A 22,100-nucleotide genomic window follows, 5' to 3' on the forward strand; every position below is an offset into this window, starting at 1 on the left:
ATCTTTTTCACTTTCTTTTACACGAGGTAACAATAGCCTAATTAAAAAAAGTTTGTAACTGCACAGTTTAGTCCCTGTGGATCGACACCCGACTTCCCCACTTTCTAGTGAACTTGGGATTGTTAGGTAGTATAAATATTATTTTTGGTAGTTAAGGACCCAAGCCTTGGTGAGCTTATCGGTGGAACCTACACTTAAGACACTTAACCCCTAAGAGAAACAATCCCAATTACAAAATAAGAATACAATTAATCCAAAGGTTCTTTATTAGCTCATTCGAAAGTATTCTTGTTTAGAATGAGTGAGACTAGAGAGACATGCGATAGTATCAACCTATTTGGAAGATATTACAATATGCTCAATCGAAAAAGAGATACAATATAAATAAACGTCTTGCAATGTAGGATCAAAGAATGGTTTTCTAATGATCTCTTCTTCTAGTATATCTTAAAAAAAAACATAGACTTTGAAAGAAAGAAAATAATCCAACTATTTAAGTTCCAAGAGTAATATTAAGTTCCAATATAATTCAATAGTAATCCTTATGTTCCAAGTTGTATTCCACTTTAATTAAATTCAAATTTTGAAATCAAGTGAATCCTATTAATAATCTTAAACCAAAAAAGTATTTGGTCCATATGATAATATCAATTAAACATGATTAATTCTTCAATAATCATTCAGTTAGATGTATGTTGGTAACAAAAGATTATTCATTGTAGTTACTTAATAGTATTTCATAATAAGTCGATGAAGCTTCTATCACTGCTTCTATTGTTGCTACTAATTAAGCTTCTATTGAAGCTTTGGTTGATGCTTCCAATGAATATTCTATTATTGCTTCTACTTATACTTTTATTAATGCTTCTCATATTACTTCTCATTCATTTAAAGTATTTTAATAATGCACGTACATGTTTTAACCATCATCGAAAGCATATTTTAACTTGTGTTTCACCAATCATATAAATCTAATACTAATAGAAATAACCTTAGATTATAAGTTTGTTAAGAGATCATTTAGGCTTTCCTTAAAAAAGTTGTCACCATTGACATTCCATTGCCAAGTTATACCATTTCTGTCTAGTATGCCTATCGTTCAAACAAGCACCTGGATGTCCTTCTCTATTTGTGTTAATGGTATTGGTATGTCTCCCTTGCGTTATCATTAATGGCCTAATAGGCCTTATGGGAAGCTTATTGATCTATGCCGGCCATGCTGTTTATCCTCATCATCCTTTGCTATCCTTGTCCTCTCACACCGTGTAGTTTGGTTATTGCAGGAGTGTTAATTCTATTAATATTAATTGTTTTCGATCCCTATGTTGTCGAGCTTTAGGGATAGCTTGTTACCTTGGTCTCATAAGTTAGTCATCTCTTCAATAAAGCACATGGTTTCCTTTTGGATCGTCTCCGAATTTCAAGGTGATCTTGCTCCCCAAGTCTCTCATCATTGGTGCTTTATTGTGTAGAGTCACCATATATAGCATGTGCCCTTTCATTTTTAATCTAAAGGTTTCTCACACACAACACTAATTAATTTTGCACAAATTGGAGCATGTCAAAATCAACAAAGACCTCTAATATGCAAATCGGGATTGATTGTCTCAAAAGCTCTACAGCATGCAAAATAATACCACACCAAACATAACTCCAGCACCGGTTTTCTATTGCCCAACTGACGTTTTCCTAATAAATTGAATAAATGAGACCAAGATGATTTATTGACTTTGTTATTCAACTGAGCGACATTTTCAATGTGTCAATAATTTTTTGGGCAATGACATTTCATATATCAAAAATTGATGAGAATGACGTCCATTGAATATCTTCAATATTCGGAGACCAGTTACGTCGTATCTAACGAATTTACCCATCTTCACCGATATTTTCTTAATTATTCTCCTAATTATTTTGATAAAAAATGATTCCACACCAAACAAAGTCTTTGCATACAAAGCCAAGTCCTGCTTAATTACGGGACTCTGCACTATACGTTGATCTGTCCAACACTCCCAACCCAAGACTTATCCCCCTAACTTCGTTATCAAGCGTAGCTTTTATTTGATTTATATATATCCTGGTTTGAATCACGATGGCAAGGTGAGCTGGCAATGCGAAAGGGCGGGGCATGGGGTATCTTGGACTCTTCAGCTTCAAGGCTGCCCGTGTCTTGGGACTACACGTAGGGCTTTCGGTGTAGGCATTAGCTATTGTCATCTTTTTTGGTCCGCCTTTTATTTTTTAAAAACATAAAAGGGACTCCCACGTCACCATCTCGTCATGCCACGTCATCCTTTCGCGTCATGGCTTGGCTGGCTCCCTTTCCCTCCCATTCGAATCTTGGACTGCCTCCACCAATATTAATTTAATTAAATGACTATTACCTTTATTGTCCTGCAATCATTATAGCATGTTTAAACATTTTTACAAAATTAAAATAGGTGTTTCGAAAATAATGACAATTCCATTCTTAGCCTCACTCTTTTATTTAGCAATTATAGGTTTTAATAACGAAATTAACTATACAACATGATTTTAAAATATGAATAAGTAATTAACTTGATTAAGTGTCGGCGAACTGGTTTGATCAATAAATCAATTCAAAGATTTAATCAGTAATTACGTGTATGTTTGTGTGGGTCATTATTAAACTCTTTCCGAATTAATCTTGAACAATGTGTTAAAATTAAGATAGGGCAAATCCTTTATTTGTTTTTTGTTAATTTGTGGCATTTTTACTCTGTTTTAGTCATTCTTGATCACCCTAGGTTCTTTGAAGTGATCTTAAATGACTTGAAATAGCTTAAAATTTTTTAAAACTTTTAGCACAAAAATTAAAAAAAAAATTTATTTTTCTTTTAGGATTTTCTCTTTTTTCCACTATTTTTAGCCTTATTGATTTTTCTAAAATTGTTGGAATATTTTTCGTGGGACTTTGAAGTTTTATTTTTTCAAAAAAAAAAAAATTTAACACATAGGAGTGTGCATGAATGTAAGTGCAAGCACGTGCATATGGTAACTAAAATAACATCGTTTTGATACGAGGATTTTCAGAAAGAAAAAAAGGCACCCATGTGGAATAATGCACTCACACGTAACACGCACACACTCTAGTGCCCAAAATGGCACCATTCCACTAATTGATTTAAAAAAATTTAAAAATTATAACTAGGGACTAAAACATCATTATTTTAGCCTTAAATTCCCCGTTTTCGTCTTCTTTCTTGCATGTGTCTATTTGCCACACTAGCAGTTATTTCAACCATGAAATTTGGCCAAGCTGCTCCCTACACTCAACACAAGCCTTGCCCATCCTTCCCCCTTCTATGTAAACCTCTTCTTTTCGCATTTTTGCTTCATTTGAGGCTTCTCCATTCATAACATTGGCCCACACATAGTCTCCTCGCCAACCACCTCTACTCGAGGATTGCTATGGTAGTTTCTCTCCTAATAAGTTCCCCCCCCCCCCCCCGGGGCGCCTAAAAAAAAGGACCTTTTCGTGCAAGCTCAAATCACGCTCTCTTGGAGACCTTTCTTGGCTACTCCTCTCCTATCCATATGCGCTCTCTTTAACTCCTATTCCCCTTCTTTTCCTCTCCAATTAATGCTCCACCAAATTTAGAAACTAGAGACCCCCTTGCCTCCAAATTGTAAAATCATCTCTCCTCCCTATATATATATATATCTTTATGTTAACCTTATAGACTACGTGAGTTTAATTGTATTGTTTTGATCATAACAACCCATTAGTTGTTCTAGATAAACTTGTCTTTGTGTAATAAGCTATAGTAAGTCAAACTCAAATGCAAAGATTAAGTAGATTCTTAATAGATTTAATATCATCAAAAAGGGGGAGATTGTTAGCCTTGGTAGGTTAAATAATCATGTTTAATGTGTTTTGATGATATTAACCTATTTGTGGTTCCTAGTGTTTTCCTATCTTTGTAGATTATGTTTAGTACAAGTACAAGTGACACATTCATGAAGTAATGGATCAAAGGCAAAGATCGGACCGAGTTGACGTTCTAATAGGGAGATCAAATGGACACGTACTCGGAAGAACGCAAGTACACCAAAGGAAGCTTAATGTTGTATTTTATGTAATGGGTGTGTGTTTGAGATAGTCTATGTTGTAACTCTTACGTTTTGTTTCTTGCATGATTTCTCTAAGAGTTGAGCAAATGCATGCATACTAGGGCACATGAGTTTATAGGATTTCACCTAAGTCAACAAACTAACATATATAGTTTTCAAAGTTAACTCAAAGAATTTGTCAAAAGAATCCTAAACTCAAATATGTTTTTCGAAAGGACAAGTTTTCGAACATCTTGGTATTTTAAACTTCTTCATACCTAATCTTAGTTTTATCAAAACATGTCTTCTGTCCTTAGGGTTCAAAGAAAGTAAAGTATATTTTCAATAAAGGACATACAAGTATATAAGATATCAAAATGGTTTTTCAAATGTGTTTTCATTAACAAGACATCTTATATTCAAGGAGAAACTCATTTGGACGAGTATTAGATTTTATTAGAGTTCATATTTTTCATATACTTTTGTCCAAGAATGTTTTAAGCGATTGAAAAACTTCTCAGTTGGGTTTAAACCTCAGTTATGCACCGATCATTATTCTTGAACACCATTCGATATTTAAAGCATAACGTTTGCTAGAAAATTCCAAAAATGACGAACATGGTATCCTTGGAAAGCTAAGAAAAAATCCCACAAATTTTATGTTGAGAACATTTTCTAATTTAGGGATCTTGGCAAAGTGAACAAGGGATTCATCGATGAGTAGCAGTGTGTGACTAGTCGACGAGAGTAGAGGACTAGTTGACGAGTCCATCAGGTAGAACTGCTCCAATGGGTGGAAAATGGCTAGTTTACCAAAAAAAAATATCTTTTCTTCCCCCCAATGGCTAGTTAATGACTCCTTTGACTCTTAGGCTATAAATACAAGCTATTAGACTTGTATTAACATGGTTTTAAAGGTCTTTGATCATTCTTAGTGAAAAACATCATTTTATACAAAACCTAGCACATTGCATAATAGTTCTTCATTACATGTGCTCATTCTCTCTTGCTCACTTATTGTATTTGATTTAATTCTTGAGAGAATAGTGTGAGGTTTGAGTTGTAATTTATATTTGCTCATTTGAGGAGCATTGTGTTATATTTCCATCTTCTTGTAAGGTTACTTGTGAGGTTCTTTGTGAATCGTTTGGTGAAGGATCATTGTGAATGGAAGTGAAGGCTCTTAGTGAGCGCAGTAGGGATTTGTTCCCGAGTGTAGGGTTTGGTACCCGAGTTGTAAGGCTTGCTCTGCCAGGGAAGGAGCATTGATAGTTGATTGTGGAATCCTTGGCTTGGTGCTAAGGCGTGGACATAGGCTTGTAGTTGAACCACGTAAAAATCTCAGTGTTGATTTTCTTTCCCTACTCTTTATTTTATTGTCTTGTACATGATTTATATTTTGTATATTGTGATATAATTACTTGCCATCTTGCCAAGATATTTTATTTTATAGAGAAATTTAATATATGCAAAAAGAGTTAATCACCCCTTTCTGACTCTACATTGTATATCCGCTGCGAGGCACACGTATATATTCTCTGGCTACGACATTTAACAAGAGTAAGAGAGAATGAGCACATGTAATGAAAAACTAATATGCAATGTACTAGGTTTTGTATAAAATGATGTTTTTCACTAAGAATGATCAAAGACCTTCAAAACCATGTTAATACAAGTCCCATAGCTTGTATTTAAAGCTCAAGAGCCAAAGGAGCCATTAACTAGCTGTTGGGGGGAAGAAAAGATATTTTATTTGGTAAACCAACTGTTTTCCACCCATTGGAGCAGTTCTACCCGTTGAACTCGTCAATTAGTCCCCTACTCTTGTTGACTAGTCACACACTGCCACTCGTCGAAAAATCTCCTGTTCTCATCGATGAGATCGCTGAATTAGAAAAAGTCATCAACATAAAAGTTGTGGGAACACAAGAGTTATAACATAGACTACCTCAAACACACACCCATTACATAAAATACAACATTAACCTTCCTTTGGTGTATTTGGGTTCTTCCGAGTACGTGTCCATTGATTTCCCTATTCGAGCATCAACTTGGTCCTATCTTTGCCTTTGATCCAATATTTCGTGAATGTGTCACTTGTACCTGTACTAAACATAATCTGTAAATATAAGAAAACAATAGGAACCACAAATAGGTTAATATCATCAAAACACATTAAACATTATTATGTGCATAGCCTACCAAGGCTAACAATATCTCCCTTTTTGATGATGTTAAACCTATTATGAATCTACTTAATCTTTGCATTTGAGTTTGACTTACTATAGCTTATTATGCAAAGACAAGTTCACCTAAAACCACTAATGAGTTGTTATCATCAAAACAATACAGTTAAGCTCATGTAGTCTCTAAGGCTAACATTCTCCCCTTTTTTGATGATGGCAAAGCATTGGTGTTCTCTATATGGTAAAATTTAAAGCTTCCCCTTAATTTATGCATATTCTAGAATGGGACTAAAATATGCTCCCCCTTACTATATGCATATCTACAATTTGCTCCCCCTTACTTTATGCATATAAGGTGTAAAATTATTTAACTATATTTTGCATATCCATTAGAGCTTTAAACATGCATATCATAAAATAGAAAGTTCATGTAAGAAAAAACAAGTACGCAATTAGAACTTTCATATTATCTTTGAATTACCACATGCATTCTACCCCACATGCATTTTCCATGCATTTTATTCTCCCCCACACATAACATTACACAACATTCTCTTAACAAAGAGGACACCAAAATATCTTCTCCCCCTTTGATCATCATCAAAAAGAGTGGTACTAATCATTTTTCTAAAAACTAATTTCTTCCTATTAAAATGTGCTACCATGGTGGTAAGGTGAGTGTGTGCTAAACACATATGCTAAAAGATTTGCTAAACCATAACGCTTGAAAAACCAAGAATGGCTTTCTTGCAAAAACATGAATGATGATCTTTAAGAAAATACTATATGATGTAGATCAACCATTCAATGCAAATTTTCCAAAAGTTGTTATGATTAGCTTTCACTAAAGCTCAAGCCTATGTATAGGATATGTTTTGCACGCTTTTGAACCAAAAAATCAAAACCTTAGAAATTCACAAGAGAAAAACAAGGTTTTTCCATTTAACAAGCTTGGAGCACATGCTATTTCATCCCATTAAGCAATAGCCAATATTTTCAAAAAAGAACCAATTTATAAGATATACACACAATTTAAAGCATCACATTGGTTTTATCATTTGAACTTATCAATATTGGCATAAAAAATTTTCCAACAAAATAATTTGAGCAAAATACAAAAATTGGAATTTTCACATTTTGAGCTCAATCCTAAAAGTAAGTGTTTTTAATTTAGCACAACATAAATTCTCTTGGTCAACACTTATTCTATTTCACCTAGGTTTCTTCCTTAATCATGTTTCCTAATCTTAGGTCCTAATGAAGCAATTTAAGGAATTCATGTGATTCCTTTTGGTACCCATTCCTCCTTAGGTCCCAATGGGTTTTTCTTCACAGCCCATTCCATTTTCCTTGCTTTGCCTCTTTCTCCTCTATAAGGGCAAAAATATCTAATATGACCATTTCTTTCACAATATAAAAAAATTTTGTTTTTGTGTGAGGGTCTTGACTTATTTGCACTATTTTTACTTGTTGAGGCATACCCATGTGATTTATAAGAGGTTTTCAAATTCTTTTTGAAAAAGTTGTTTCTTTTAACTCCTAAGAATTTATTTGAATTTTCTTTCCCTCTTGTGGTTTTGCCATGATCCTCTTTTTTCAAGATAGAATTTTCTTTCACAATATTTGCCATTTGATTTTTCAAAATCCCTATCTTTACTTGAAAAGATCCATGGTCTTTTTGAGCATTTCAAACAACCTCTTCATTTTTATTTTTCAAAGAGCTATTTTTTTATTTTAAGATAGAACAAAGACAAGGTTCCTTACCCTTATATTTTGACAAATTTCCTTCCAAATTTTCTATCTTTTCTTTCAAAGTTTCAAGCTTTTTTTGAGTATTTAAGATAAGCTCCTCATTCTTCTTCTTAAAAGAATCGTTTTCTTTTATCAATGAGGATTCCCTATGTTTAAACATGGCAAGATCTTTCTCAAAAAATTTGTTCCTCCTTTTTTTTTTTTAAATAAGATTATCATACAATTTAGCAAAAGTTTCTGCTAATTCATCATAAGAAGGAGAATATTCATCATCATCTTCCAAATTAATTTCTTTTAGTTTGTTTACTACGAAGCAAAGTGCTTCTCCAAGTGTGTATTGATGAATAACACTAGATAAATCAAAGGTGAGGTCATTTTCTTTCCTAGGCTCTTCATGGGTGCTTTGAAGCATATCCCATATTTCTTTTGCGGTTTCACACTGCAAACATGATTATATTCAACATCATTCAAGGCACAATAAAGAAAATGTTTTGCTTTAAAATTGAACTATACTAACCTTATTTCGCTTATTGATAGCTCCTTTATTTCTGTTGGTTCCCCTTCTTCATTTTTGAAGATGTAGTCACCTTTGGAGATGATTTTCCATAATTCCAAGTTGTAGGATTGAATGAAAATGGCCATTTTTTTTTCTCCATACAGGATAGTTGGAGTCTTTGAACATAGGTGGTCTTCTCATGGATTGCCCTTGCATAGAGGTGCCCGCCAAATACTCCATTTGATCTTTACGCTCTAGATTTTACTTCGTTAAATGCGAGCGTCTGGCTCTAATACCACTTGTTAAACGTTGTAGCCCGGGAGTATATAGGTGTGCCCCACAGCAAATATACAATGTAGAGTCAGAGGGGGGGGGTGATTGACTCTTTTTGCGGTATATTAAATTTCTCTACAAAATAAAATCTTTTGGCAATATGGCAAAACAATTATATCACGATATGAAAAATATAAATCATGCACAAGACAATAAAATAAAGAGTAGGTAGGGAAAATCAACACCGGGATTTTTACGTGGTTCGGCTCCAAGCCTACATCCACGCCTTAGCACCAAGCCAAGGATTCCACAATCCACTATCAACGCTCATTCCCTGGTGGAGTAAGCCTTACAACTAGAGTACCAAACCCTACAATCGGGACAAAATCCCTACTACACTCACCAAGAGCGTTCACTTCGGTTCACAATGAACATTCACCAAACGGTTCACAAAGAACCTCACAAGCAACCTTATAAGAAGATGGAAATACAACACAATGCTCCTCAAATGAGCAAATATAAATTACAACCCAAACCTCACACTATTCTCTCAAGAATTGAATCAAACACAATAAGTGAGCAAGAGAGAATGAGCACATGTAATGAAAAACTAATATGCAATGTGTTAGGTTTTGTATAAAATGATGTTTTTCACTAAGAATGATCAAAGACCTTCAAAACCATGTTAATACAAGTCTAATAGCTTGTATTTATAGCCCAAGAGCCAAAGGAACCATTAATTAGTTGTTGCAGGGAAGAAAAGATATTTTATTTGGTAAACTAGTCGTGTTCCACCCGTTGGAGCAGTTCTACCCGTTGGACTCGTCGACTAGTCACCTGTTCTCATTGACTAGTCACATTTTGCCACTCGTCAATGAATCCCCTATTCTCGTCGACGAGATCCTTGAATTAGAAAAAGTCATCAACATAAAAGTTGTGGGATTTTTTCTTAACTTTCCAGAGACACCAAGATTGTCTTTTGGGACTTTTCTAGAAAAATTTATGCCTCAAATATTGAAGGGTGTTCAGGAATAATGATTGGTGCATAACTGAGGTTTTAAAACCAACCAAGAAGTCTTTTAATCACTTAAAACATTCTTGGACAAAAGTATATGAAAAATATTAAGTCTAATAAAGTTTAATACTTGTCCAAATGAGTTTCTCCTTGAATATAAGATATCTTGTTAATAAAAAAACATTTGAAAAACTATTTTGATATCTTTTATACTTGTATGTCCTTTATTGAAAATATACTTTACTTTCTTTGAATTCTTAGGACATAAGACTCGTTTTGATAAAACTGGGACTAAGTATGAAGAAGTTCAAAATAACAAGATGTTTGAAAACTTGTCCTTTTGAAAAACATATTTGATTTTAGGATTCTTTTAACAAACTCTTTGAGTTAACTTTGAAAACTATGTATGTGAGTTTGTTGACTTAGGTGAAATACTATAAACTCAAGTGTCCTAATATGCATGCATTTGTTCTACTCTTGCTCAGAAATCGTTCAAGAAACAAATCACAAAAGTTACAACATAGACTACCTAAAACACACACCCATTACATAAAATACAACATTAAGCTTCCTTTGGTGTACTTGGGTTCTTCCGAGTACGTGTCCATTTGATCTCCCTATTCGAACATCAACTAGGTCCGATCTTTGCCTTTGATCTAGTATTTCTTGAATGTGTCACTTGTACCTGTACTAAACATAATCTGCAAAGATAGGAAAACACTAGAATCCACAAATAGGTTAATATCATCAAGACACATTAAACATGATTATGTAGCCTACAAATGCTAACACTTTATATTTGCTTAAATTTTAATTTAGTTTTCTGACTAAGTGAAAAGTGTGCCAAACAAAGCATGTGACATAAATATGACTGCATGAGCATGGGTTTGATAATGGATTAATAAGTGAATGAGAGTGCATATATGTATGATGTGTTTGTGTATGTGTCATAATATTCTAGAGGGCCACCACTTGCTAGATGGAGGGGTGCTTATAGATTAAGCAATGATAAGTAGATGGTCATAGGTTGAATTTTTTTATAAGGGCGTTGTTGGGAATGTGGCTCATATTCTGAATAGAACGCATGTACCAGAGAAAGCAGTGTGAAGTGATCGACTAAGAGAGAGATGCAGGATGGCAACCATGAGGGCAAACCGTCAACGGTTTGATCAAACCATCGATGGTTTCAATCGGTGCAAGTAACTTGTTAGCTTTGATGCAATCCCAAGAGGGGGGTGAATTGAAGATTTAAAATTTTGTCTAGGTTTATCTAATCCAATAATCAGTATTACTCAACTTAGGGGCAGTTTAAGCAGTTTCAAACCCAAGTAGATATTTAACCAATAAACATACAGGTGCAGAAAATAAAGTGTGGAAAATAAAATGACACCGGATATGTTATTTAGGTTCGGCCAACTGTGCCCACGTCCCCGCCTCTAGCTCGCAAGCCTGAGGATTCCACTAATCCTCACTTAATGTGTGGAGTGGCACTGGTTACAACCAGGTCAATTCACAGGGCTGACCTCAACATACATCTTACTAGGATGGTGCACCTAGCTTTCCTAACCGGATCTAAGCCAATCCGGGACTATTCCACGGGGCTAGTCTCCCTCTTCAGACCCACGCCTAGAATACAACAAACGTATATAAATTTGCGTACATGGAAATATGTTTCTTCAACAAGCAGATATGTACTACAATACATACAGTATACTCAATCAACCGCACATCAACAATATAGGAATTGTAAGCTTGGTGATGTGATTTTGTGCAAACAACACTCAGCAAAGTTTAATCTTAAATATGCTCAAGAGTGTACAAACAAGATATTTCTTTGAAACAAGATATAACAAATCTCAATATTCAGATTAGGGTTTCAAAGATCTTGGAAAAAAAATATTCAAACAAACTCAAAATATTTTCCTCAATAAAACAAGCACAAGAGTTGTTTGAAATATAGCTTGTAAAATAATTTGCACACAAAAATTATTACTTTAGGAAATCTTGCAATGACAATACTAAGATCCTCAAGCTAATGAGTTTTCCCAACACAAGATTTATCAAGTTAAATATGTGGGAAACACTCATACTTAACTCTCAAAAATCAAACAATCAACAACCACAAAGGTGAGAGTTTTAAGCAATGTAAAATAAATCACTAGCACATTTAGGAACTCTCACAATGCTTAAATGATCAAGGAAATGAGTGAGTGAGAGTATGTGGAAGTAGTATAGGCAAAATAGGCTTCTTAAATTTAAGAGGATTTGTCGTTAATGATCTTACTAATCTCTCACTAATCTTCATAAATTAGGCCTTATTTATAGAAGTAGGGCAAATTATAGTCATTAAGGACATGGGGGGAATTATTAATATTATTTTAAAACCATTAAGAAATATTAATCCTGTTTAACTGTGCTTAACTGTAGTTAAAATAAAACAACCCGAGAGTTTTTGGGTGGCTAAACCACAGTTCGGTCGCTTGAACAGAGACAATGAAAAAAGTCAGTTTTTGAAGTTCGGTCGTCTAAGCATGGGTTCGGTTTGCTAAACCAAGGCGATTACCATATTGTCTGAGACTTGGGTGCTTGGTTTGAAGTTCGATTAACCGAACTCATGTGTTTGATCGCCTAAGGATGATTTTAACACTGAGGTTTGGGCGACCGAGTTGTTGGGAAATGTCAGATCAGCGGTTCGATCGACCATGGACGGTACATGTATTTTAGTTCGGTTTGTCAAATTTAGGTCAACATATTGACAGGTCCACGGTTCGGGCACTCGAGGTGTTTTGAGCACCACTGGTTCAGTCGCCTGACCTCTCACAGATTTTTCCTATTAAGTCCAAATTTTCCCTTCAATTAATTCCCCTGATATTATAAGTGATTTTGGGGACATCTTATGTCATGCCTTGAACCCCCAAATGGGACCCAAGGGTGAGAATGTAACTAACCTGTCTCTGTATCTGATAAAACATCCAAAGATACAATACAATAGAAGAGGGTCCGACCATGTGGGGTTCCCAAGCACCCTAAACACATCCAATCACAAACATATACACAACGGAAAAAGGTCATCTATATACACATGCAGTACCATACCAGAGTCTATACAAGAGCAAAACATGACTCTACCAAAACGTACAAACTGGGTGCCCAACACATCCCAAAATGGCAACCCATAAAAAACAGTCCTAACACCTACCTAAGCGCTAAACGCAGTACACTAGCCACTACGCTCCCTACACCAGGACGCTAGTTCCGATTACTCGAAGGACATGTAAAAATGTACGTACAGCAAGGGTGAGACACCTCTCAGTAAGGAAGAACATAGGTTATATCGGTGTGTGGCATTTGAGTGTTATCATGATACACTAACATGTATGGATCAATAGTCAAAACAATCAAAACAGTTCCAGTACTTTCACAAACCAAGCAATACAATCTGGTGTCGTCACACCCTTTGGCTCGAAGTCGGACTGTCTGGTGGTATTTCACACACTTCAGTAAAAACCGGTGATCTGGTGGTATTTCACACCCTTCGGCAAATACCGGTGCCCCCGGTAACCTGGCATAGCATCAGAGTTGAACCGGTGCAAATTTGGTGTTCGTACACCCTTCGGCTCGAAAGTCAGCCAATCTAGTGGTATTGCACACTCTTCGACAAAAGCTGAATTTTCAAACCTGGAACAATTCGGAACCCCGTTCCTATTTCACCAAGATACAACATATGCATGTCATATAACCAAACAAACCACACCCATTTGGTAATCTAAATCATGGTTTTTCAAAAAAATATAGTTTAAACAAGTCAAGGCACGGCCATCCCAATATCACAGTATAAATCAACATATACCCATGGTTTTCAACAAAACCAGGGATGCAGCCCGTCGCCCCCTTTTTCCCAAAACTGTAATAATGAAAAACCCATAGTTTTCCCTGTTAGATCCCCACAAATGAGTAGCCAAAACACACATAGGACTGTGGACCACAGTTCCACCGAGTCCGATATCAAAAATAACCAATATAAACATAGTTCCCCTTAACTTTTCCCCAAAAGCAAATCTTGAACTCCAAGGTCCCTAAACAGCGAACCGAGTTCCAAAACCTACAAGTCACAGTATAGAATATACTCACGACACTGTTACCTACAAAACTACTGAATCAGAAATGAGAACCGAACCTTACCTCAATTTTTTGCTGAAACTCGAAAATCTCTGAAACGAGATTCCGATCCATAGAAATTGTAGAGAATCATTCCACAATCCTCATGGTAACTTCAAATTTCCGATTTCTTCAACGATCGGTGAAGAAATCTAGAGAGAGAGAGAGAGAGAGAGAGAGAGAGAGAGAGAGAGAGAGAGAAAGAAAGAGTAGAGAGAGTTCTAGAGAGAGACAGAGAGAGAAAATCTAAGTTTTCTTAATGAGGAAGTAAGGAAATTGATATTTATAGCCCTTTGAATCAGGAAATTTTGTCAACGAAATGGTATCCTCATTGACAAATATTTCACTGACTTCGTCGACGAATTGATGGCCTCGTCGACGAATCCTAATATTCTCGATTTCTGAAACTCCTCGGCTTCTCCTCATCAACGAGTCTCTGAATTTCGTCGACAAGAAGAACAAAGGCTTCGTAGAAGAAATGTTACAAATTACCAATTTGCCCCTCTCTTATTTATTTAAACCGATTTATCACGGTTCGGGTTCTTACAATCTCCCCTCCTTACAAAAATTTCGTCCTCGAAATTTGCCATCTCTTATTCACAAAGTTGTATCTGGAATACACATATACGAACTACCAACAAGAAACTGGGGACTACTACAGCACAATCCAATCATACACATACATATACATACCCTCACATATGGCAGAGGAATACCGTGGTTACATATACAATTGTCTCAGGAGTTCACAATACACACACACTCCCGACGACTAACCACCTATCCCAACCCACAGTAGGATCATGTACAAGTGGTCAAAACAACTGTGGATACTTCCGGCGTATTTCCATTTCTAGTTCCCAAGAAGCTTCGTCAACCTCGTGGTTTTGCCACAATACCTTCACTGACGGTATCTCTTTGGTTCGTAACTTCTGAACTTTACAGTCCAGAACCTGAACAGGTATTTCCTCATATGCTAATGTATCCCCAATTTCCAACTCATCATAGTTGATAACAGGTGAAGGATCCAACATGTACCTCCTCAACATGGATACGTGAAACACGTCGTGGACCCTCCAAAGTGCTGGAGGTAATGCAACTCTGTAGGCTACTGGACCCACTCGCTCAAGTACCTCGAATGGTCCGATATACCTCGGGCTCAGCTGGCCCTTCCTCCCAAGTCTCATCACCCCTTTCATCGGAGCAATATGCAAAAATACCTTACCTCCCACTTCGAACTCTAACTCACGGCAGTGAACATCTGCATAACTCTTTTACCGACTCTGAGCTGATCTAATCCTCTCCCGGATCAAACCCACCTTCTCAGATGCCTGCTACACAAGTTTAGGTCCTAACAACTGACGTTCACCAACCTCATCCTAACACAAAGGAGATCGACACCTCTGACCATACAAAGCCTCGAAACGGTGCCATCTCGATACTAGACTGGAAGCTATTGTTATAAGCGAACTCTACAAGTGGCATAAATTGTATCCAGCTACCACCGAAATCTAACACACAAGCTCGCAACATGTCTTCCAATATTTGAATCATCCTCTCCGACTGTCCATCAGTCTAGGGGTGGAACGTTGTATTAAAAGTAAGTTTCGTCCCCAATGCCTCCTGCAAGCTTGTCCAGAATCGAGAAGTAAACCTCGGATCTCGATCTGACACAACGGACATCAGTTCTCCATGCATTCTCACAATCTCATGCACATACAAATCTATTAGTCTACTCAAAGAATAGCCAACTTTCATTGATATGAAATAAGCAGATTTTGTCAATCTATCCACGATCACCCAAATAGCATTCTGTCCATGAAGCGCTGGTGGCAAATGGGTCACAAAATCCATGGAAATATGCTCCCATTTCCACACCGGAATAGGCAAAGGCTACAATAACCCTGCCGGCCTTTGATGTTCAGCTTTCACCTACTGACACGTTAGACACTGCTTCACGAACTGAGCAATCTGCCTCTTCATACCTGACCACCAGAAGGTCTCGTGCATGTCCCGATACATCTTTGTACTACCAGGATGTACTGTATACAAAGAACGATGCATTTCCTCTAGAATTGTCCTTCTGATCTCATCATCGGTCGGAACACACAGTCTGGTCCCAAACCTTAGTACACCTCCCTCAGAGATGTTAAACTCTGTAGTCAGTCCCTGCTGTACCTTTTCACTGACCTCTGTCAACTCTGCATCACTAGCCTGTGCGACTTTTATACGCTCAAATAAAGTTGATTGGACCACCAAGCTAGCAAGAAAAGCCTGATGATCACTAACCACCCACTCTATACTTGAGCTTTCCAAATCTTGTTTGATGTGACACCAAGTTAAAATAGTAGATACAGCTGTAAGCCCTGACTTCTGACTCAACGCATCAGCTACCACATTAGACTTCACCGGGTGATAACTGATCGTGCAATCATAGTCCTTAATCAACTCTAGCCACCGCCTCTACCTCATGTTCAACTCCTTCTACGTGAAGAAATACCTAAGGCTCTTATGGTCAGTGAAGATCTCACACTACACCCGGTACAGATAGTGTCGCCAGATCTTTAGTGCATACACAACAACAATCAACTCCAAATCGTTTGTAGGGTAGTTCTTCTCACATTCTTTCAGTTGCTGAGAATCATAAGCTACTACCTTACCCTGCTGCATGAGCATACATCCCAGGCCTTTCAGAGATGTGTCACTATAAATCACAAACCCACCATCCCCCGAAGGAATGGTCAACACTGGAGCAGTAACCAGCTGGTGCTTTAACTCCTGAAAGCACTGCTCGCAATCACTGGTCCACTCAAACTGAACTCCCTTCCTGGTCAATTGTGTCAAAGGTCCAAAAAGTTTAGAGAAAGCCTCTACAAACAGACGATAGTAACCCGCTAGTCCTAGAAAACTTTGAACCTTCTCATATTCTTTGGCCTTACCCAGTCGACCACAGCTTCAATCTTGCTAGGATCAACTGATATACCATCCTCAGTAACCACATGGCCTAAGAACACAATCTGATTCAACCAGAATTCACACTTCTTTAGTTTAGCATACAGCTTCTTCTCCCACAGAATCTGTAATACTAACCTCAAATGTTCCATGTGCTTTTCTGTACTCCTCGAGTATACCAGAATGCCATCAATGAACACCACCACGAATTGATCCAAGTACTCATGGAAAACCTCGTTCATTAGATCCATGAATACCATCGAAGCATTCGTCAACCCAAAAGGCATGATTAAAAACTCATAGTGGCTATATATGGTCCAAAAAGCCGTCTTCGCTACATCCTCCGATTTGACCCTCACCTGATGATATCCTGACCGCAAGTCGATCTTCGAAAAGACTCGCGTCCCCTGCAACTGGTCAAAGAGATCATCTATACAAGGTAAAGGATAGCGATTCTTCACAGTTACCTTGTTAATCTCACGGTAATCAATGCACATCCGCATCGACCCGTCCTTCTTCTTCACAAATAACACTGGAGCTCCCCAAGGCGAAACACTAGGTCGAATGAATCCCCTGTCCAGTAATTCCTGCAACTGCTCCTTCAACTCTCGAAATTCTACTGGAGCCATTCGGTATGGATTTTTAGAGATCGGTGCCTTATCGGGTAGCAACTCTATCACAAACTCCACCTCACGATCCGGAGGTAAACAAGGTAAATCATCTGAAAACACATTCGGGAATTTGTTGACTACCCGAATGTCCTCGAGTCTCAACTTATTCCATGGAGGTTCCTTTATACAAGCTAGGTACCCCTGACATCCGTCCAAGAGTAACCTCCTCGCCTGTAATGTCGACAGAATCTGTGGTGGTGGACATACACACGATCCCACATATTTGTACTCCTGCTCCCTAGGAGGTTTGAAAAATACCACTTTCCTATGACAATCGAGCACCGCATAATTGGAGAACAACCAATCCATCCCCATAATGATATCGAACCCCGACATGTCGTATACCACAAGATTCGCCGGTAGCAGCTTCTTCTGAATTTCTATTGGGCAGTCTACCAACATCTTCCTATAGAAAGATACACTCTCAGATGGCGTAGTAACAGATAACACATCATTCATGTCTTGAGTCTCAACCCCACACCGTCCCATAAAATTTACCGACACAAAGGAATGGGTTGCACCCGAATCAAACAAAATAGAAGCTTTATTCGAAAGCAATAATAAGGTACCTGTCACCACGTTACCTACATGCTCAGTGTCTACTAGAGTAAGAGAGTATACTCTGGCCAGAGCTGTATTCGCCTGAACGGTTCCCCGAGGTATTTGGTTGCTCCCTCGATTCACACTAGATACAGGCATGTCTCGCCTCGATGCACAACAATCACGAAACATGTGACCTGGGTGGCCAAAGTTTTAGCAGTTACCTCCAAATGGCTGGAACTCACCCTTGTTCCATTTGTGGCATCTAGCATAACGTCCACGAGTCTGGCTCCCTTGAGAATCCTGATGCTCGGTATTCTGGCGGTAGCCCGAGCCCTTGCTCCTCTTCTTCCACGATCCCTGACGAGATCCTATCTAAGAACTAGAACGTACTGTCCTCTTCCTTGATTCCTGATCCGCCTCATCCTCTTCGATACCAGTCTCAATCACCGTGGCCTTATCCACCAACACCAAGAACTTGCGGATTTGAAGCATACCCACTAGTCTGCGGATATTCTTCCTCAAACCCTTCTCGAACCTCCGAGTCTTTTCATACTCGCTCGAGATCATACATGGTGCAAAGAGGGACAACTCTATGTATCGAGCCACATATCCCTGCACCGTCAAACTCCCTTGAGTCAGCGTAGAAAACTCATCTGCCTTTGCATCACGTACTGAAGCCAGAAAGTATCTATCAAAGAATACCTCCTTGAAACGACTCCATGACATCTCCTCAGGACCACTCTCTGCTTCTCCAGCAGACTCACTGCAGTCCACCATCAACTTGCCTCCCTAGATAGCTGGAAGGTGGCCTAAAGGACTCACTGCTATCTATGCAGTGCAGGACCTCCAAGATCCTCTCAGTCTTCTCCACCCAATCCTTGGCTATCATCAGGTTAGGTCCTCCACAGAACATCGGAGGATTCATGTGTGTGAACCTCTCAATGGTGCACCCCGCAACAGTAGGAGAGCACTCGCGTCTCCTCATACTCCGCCTGATCTCCCGTAACACCTGCCTCATCAAACCTCGAGGCACAGAAGGAGACTCATCACTCGCAGTATCCTCGGATCCACTTCCCATGTCATTATCCTTGGGATCCATTCTACAGCATAATAGGAATCTATCAGTATCCTTTCAACACATATAGTTAAGACAATGATCTACACTAATCGTGTTAACTACTCACTGTCAGGTCTAGGTCTGTCCTATCACACCGACACAAAAGTCATCAATGGTCTACCCTACTTTTACTGGAATCGTCATCCCAGGAAAAACACAAAATACCATCGACAAACCCCGATCTAACAACCGAACAACCCTTAACCAACTCTACCCATATCCACATCCTATACTCTGGTATGTACTCACAACTAAACTTAACCAAGTCTACAAGATCTAGTAACCTGGTTAGCTCTGATACCAAGTTGTCACGCCCCGAACCCCCAAATGGGACCCAAGGGTGAGAATGTAAGTAACCTGTCCCTGTATATGATAAAACATCCAAAGATACAGTACAATGGATGAGGGTCCAACCTCGTGGGGTTCCAAGGCACCCTAAACACATCCAATCACAAACATATACGTAGCGAAAAAAGGTCATCTATATACACATATGCAGTACCATACCAGAGTCTATACAAGAGCAAAACATGGCTCTACCAAAACGTACAAACTAGGTGCCCAACACATCCCAAAATGGCAACCCATCAAAAATAGTCCTAGCACCTACCCAAGCGCTAAATGCAGTACACCGGCCACTACGCTCCCTACACGAGGACGCTAGTTCTGGTTACTCGAAGGACCTATAAAAATGTACGTACAGTAGAGGTGAGACACCTTTCAATAAGGAAGAACACAGGTTATATTGGTGTGTGACATTTGAGTGTTATCATGATACACTAACATGCATGGATCAATAGTTAAAACAATCAAAATAGTTCCAATATTTTCACAAACCAAGCAATACAATCTGGTGTCATCACACCCTTCGGCTCGAAGCCGAACTGTCTGGTGGTATTTCACACCCTTCAGTAAAAATCGGTGATCTGGTGGTATTTCACACCCTTTGGCTCGAAGTCGGACTGTCTAGTGATATTTCACACCCTTCGGCAAACACCGATGCCCCTGATAACCTGACATAGCATCAGTGTTGAACCAGTGCAGATCTGGTGTTCGCACACCCTTCGGCTCGAAAGCCGACCAATCTAGTGGTATTGCGCACTCTTTGGCAAAAGCCGGATTTTCAAACCTGGAACAATTCAGAACCCTATTCCTATTTCACCAAGATACAACATATGCATGCTCATATAACCAAACAAACCACACCCATTTGGTAATCTAAATCATGGTTTTTCAAACAAATACAGTTTAAACAAGTCAAGGCACGACCATCCCAATATCATAGTATAAATCAACATATACCCCCGATTTTCAACAAAACCAGGGATGCAGCTCGTCGCCCCCTTTTTCTAAAAACTGTAATAATGAAAAACTCATAGTTTTTCCCCTTAGATCCCCCCACAAATGAGTAGACAAGACACATACAGGACTGTGGATCACAGTTCCACTGAGTCCGATTTCAAAAATAACCAATATAAACATAGTTCCCCTTACCTTTTCCCCGAAAGTGAATCTCAAACTCCAAGGTCCCTAAACAGAGAACCGAGTTCCAAAACCTACAAGTCACAGTACAAAATATACTCACGACACTGTTACCTACAAAACTACTGGATCAGAAATGAAAACCGAACCTTACCTCGATTTTTCATCGAAACTCGAAAATATCCGAAACGAGATTCCAATCCATAGAAATTGTAGAGAATCCTTCCACAATCCTCGTGGTAACTTTAGATTTTTGATTCCTTCAACGATCGTCGAAGTAATCTAGAGAGAGAGAGAGAGTAGAGAGAGTTCTAGAGAGAGTTCTAGAGAGAGAGAGAGAGAGAATCTAAGTTTTATTAATGAGGAAGTAAGAAAATTGATATTTATAGCCCTTTGACCCGGGCAATTTCGTCGACGAAATGGTGTCCTTGTCGACAAATCTTTCACTGACTTTGTCAACGAATCGATGGCCTCATCGACGAATTCTGATATTCCCAATTTCTGAAACTCCTCGGCTTCTCCTCGTCGACGAGTCTCTGAATTTCATCAACAAGAAGAACAAAGGTTTCTTCAATGAAATCTGGCTTCATCGACGAAATGTGCCAAATTACCAATTTTCCCCTCTCTTATTTATTTAAACCCATTTATCACGATTCAGGTTCTTAAATCTTATGTGCTTGCGCTGGGACCTAAGGTCTTGAGCTTACAATTACCTACATGCATGACATGTAAAGATTATTACAGACCTTTTCATCTATTTTCTATTACAGACCCGAATTGAGTAATAATATAAATTACAACAAAATAGTATCTTTAGGGTTTTTAGGCTTTACTTCATGTGCCATCAATTGATCTGCTAATATAAACTTGCACACAAACTAGATAGCTATCAAATACTTGAGTGTTTGTTATTTTCAAAATCAGGTATGACCTATGAGGTCAACATAATGGATTTTCAAATTTGAGATTAGTAGTTTGAGCTAATCAAAGGCATTTCCTCTAAAAGATTGCTACAAAAGTGTTTTAGATAAACTATTGGTCTTCTATACGCATTAGATTGTTATATAAACATTATTATGTAACCCTAGATAAGAATAAGCTTTAAGTAAGCTTCAAGGCTTGTAAGCTTCATTATTCATAGTGAAAACAATCACTGCTCCCGTGGATGTAAGAAAATTACCAAACCATGTAAATTTCTTGTGTTTTGATTGTTGCTTTCATTGATTCTCATTGTTGAGTGGTAGCTTGTTAAGTATAGTTCATCATTGAGTGCATGCTTGTTGTTCCATTGATTGTTTGTGAGAGTTTGTGTAAGGTCTTTCGTTGCGCACATTCGGCGCCGACAATTAGTTTCTAAGGGCTGATTGTTGAGAACAGC

Source organism: Malania oleifera, chromosome 7 (assembly GCF_029873635.1).
Source record: "Malania oleifera isolate guangnan ecotype guangnan chromosome 7, ASM2987363v1, whole genome shotgun sequence".
Classification (NCBI taxonomy): Eukaryota; Viridiplantae; Streptophyta; class Magnoliopsida; order Santalales; family Ximeniaceae; genus Malania; species Malania oleifera.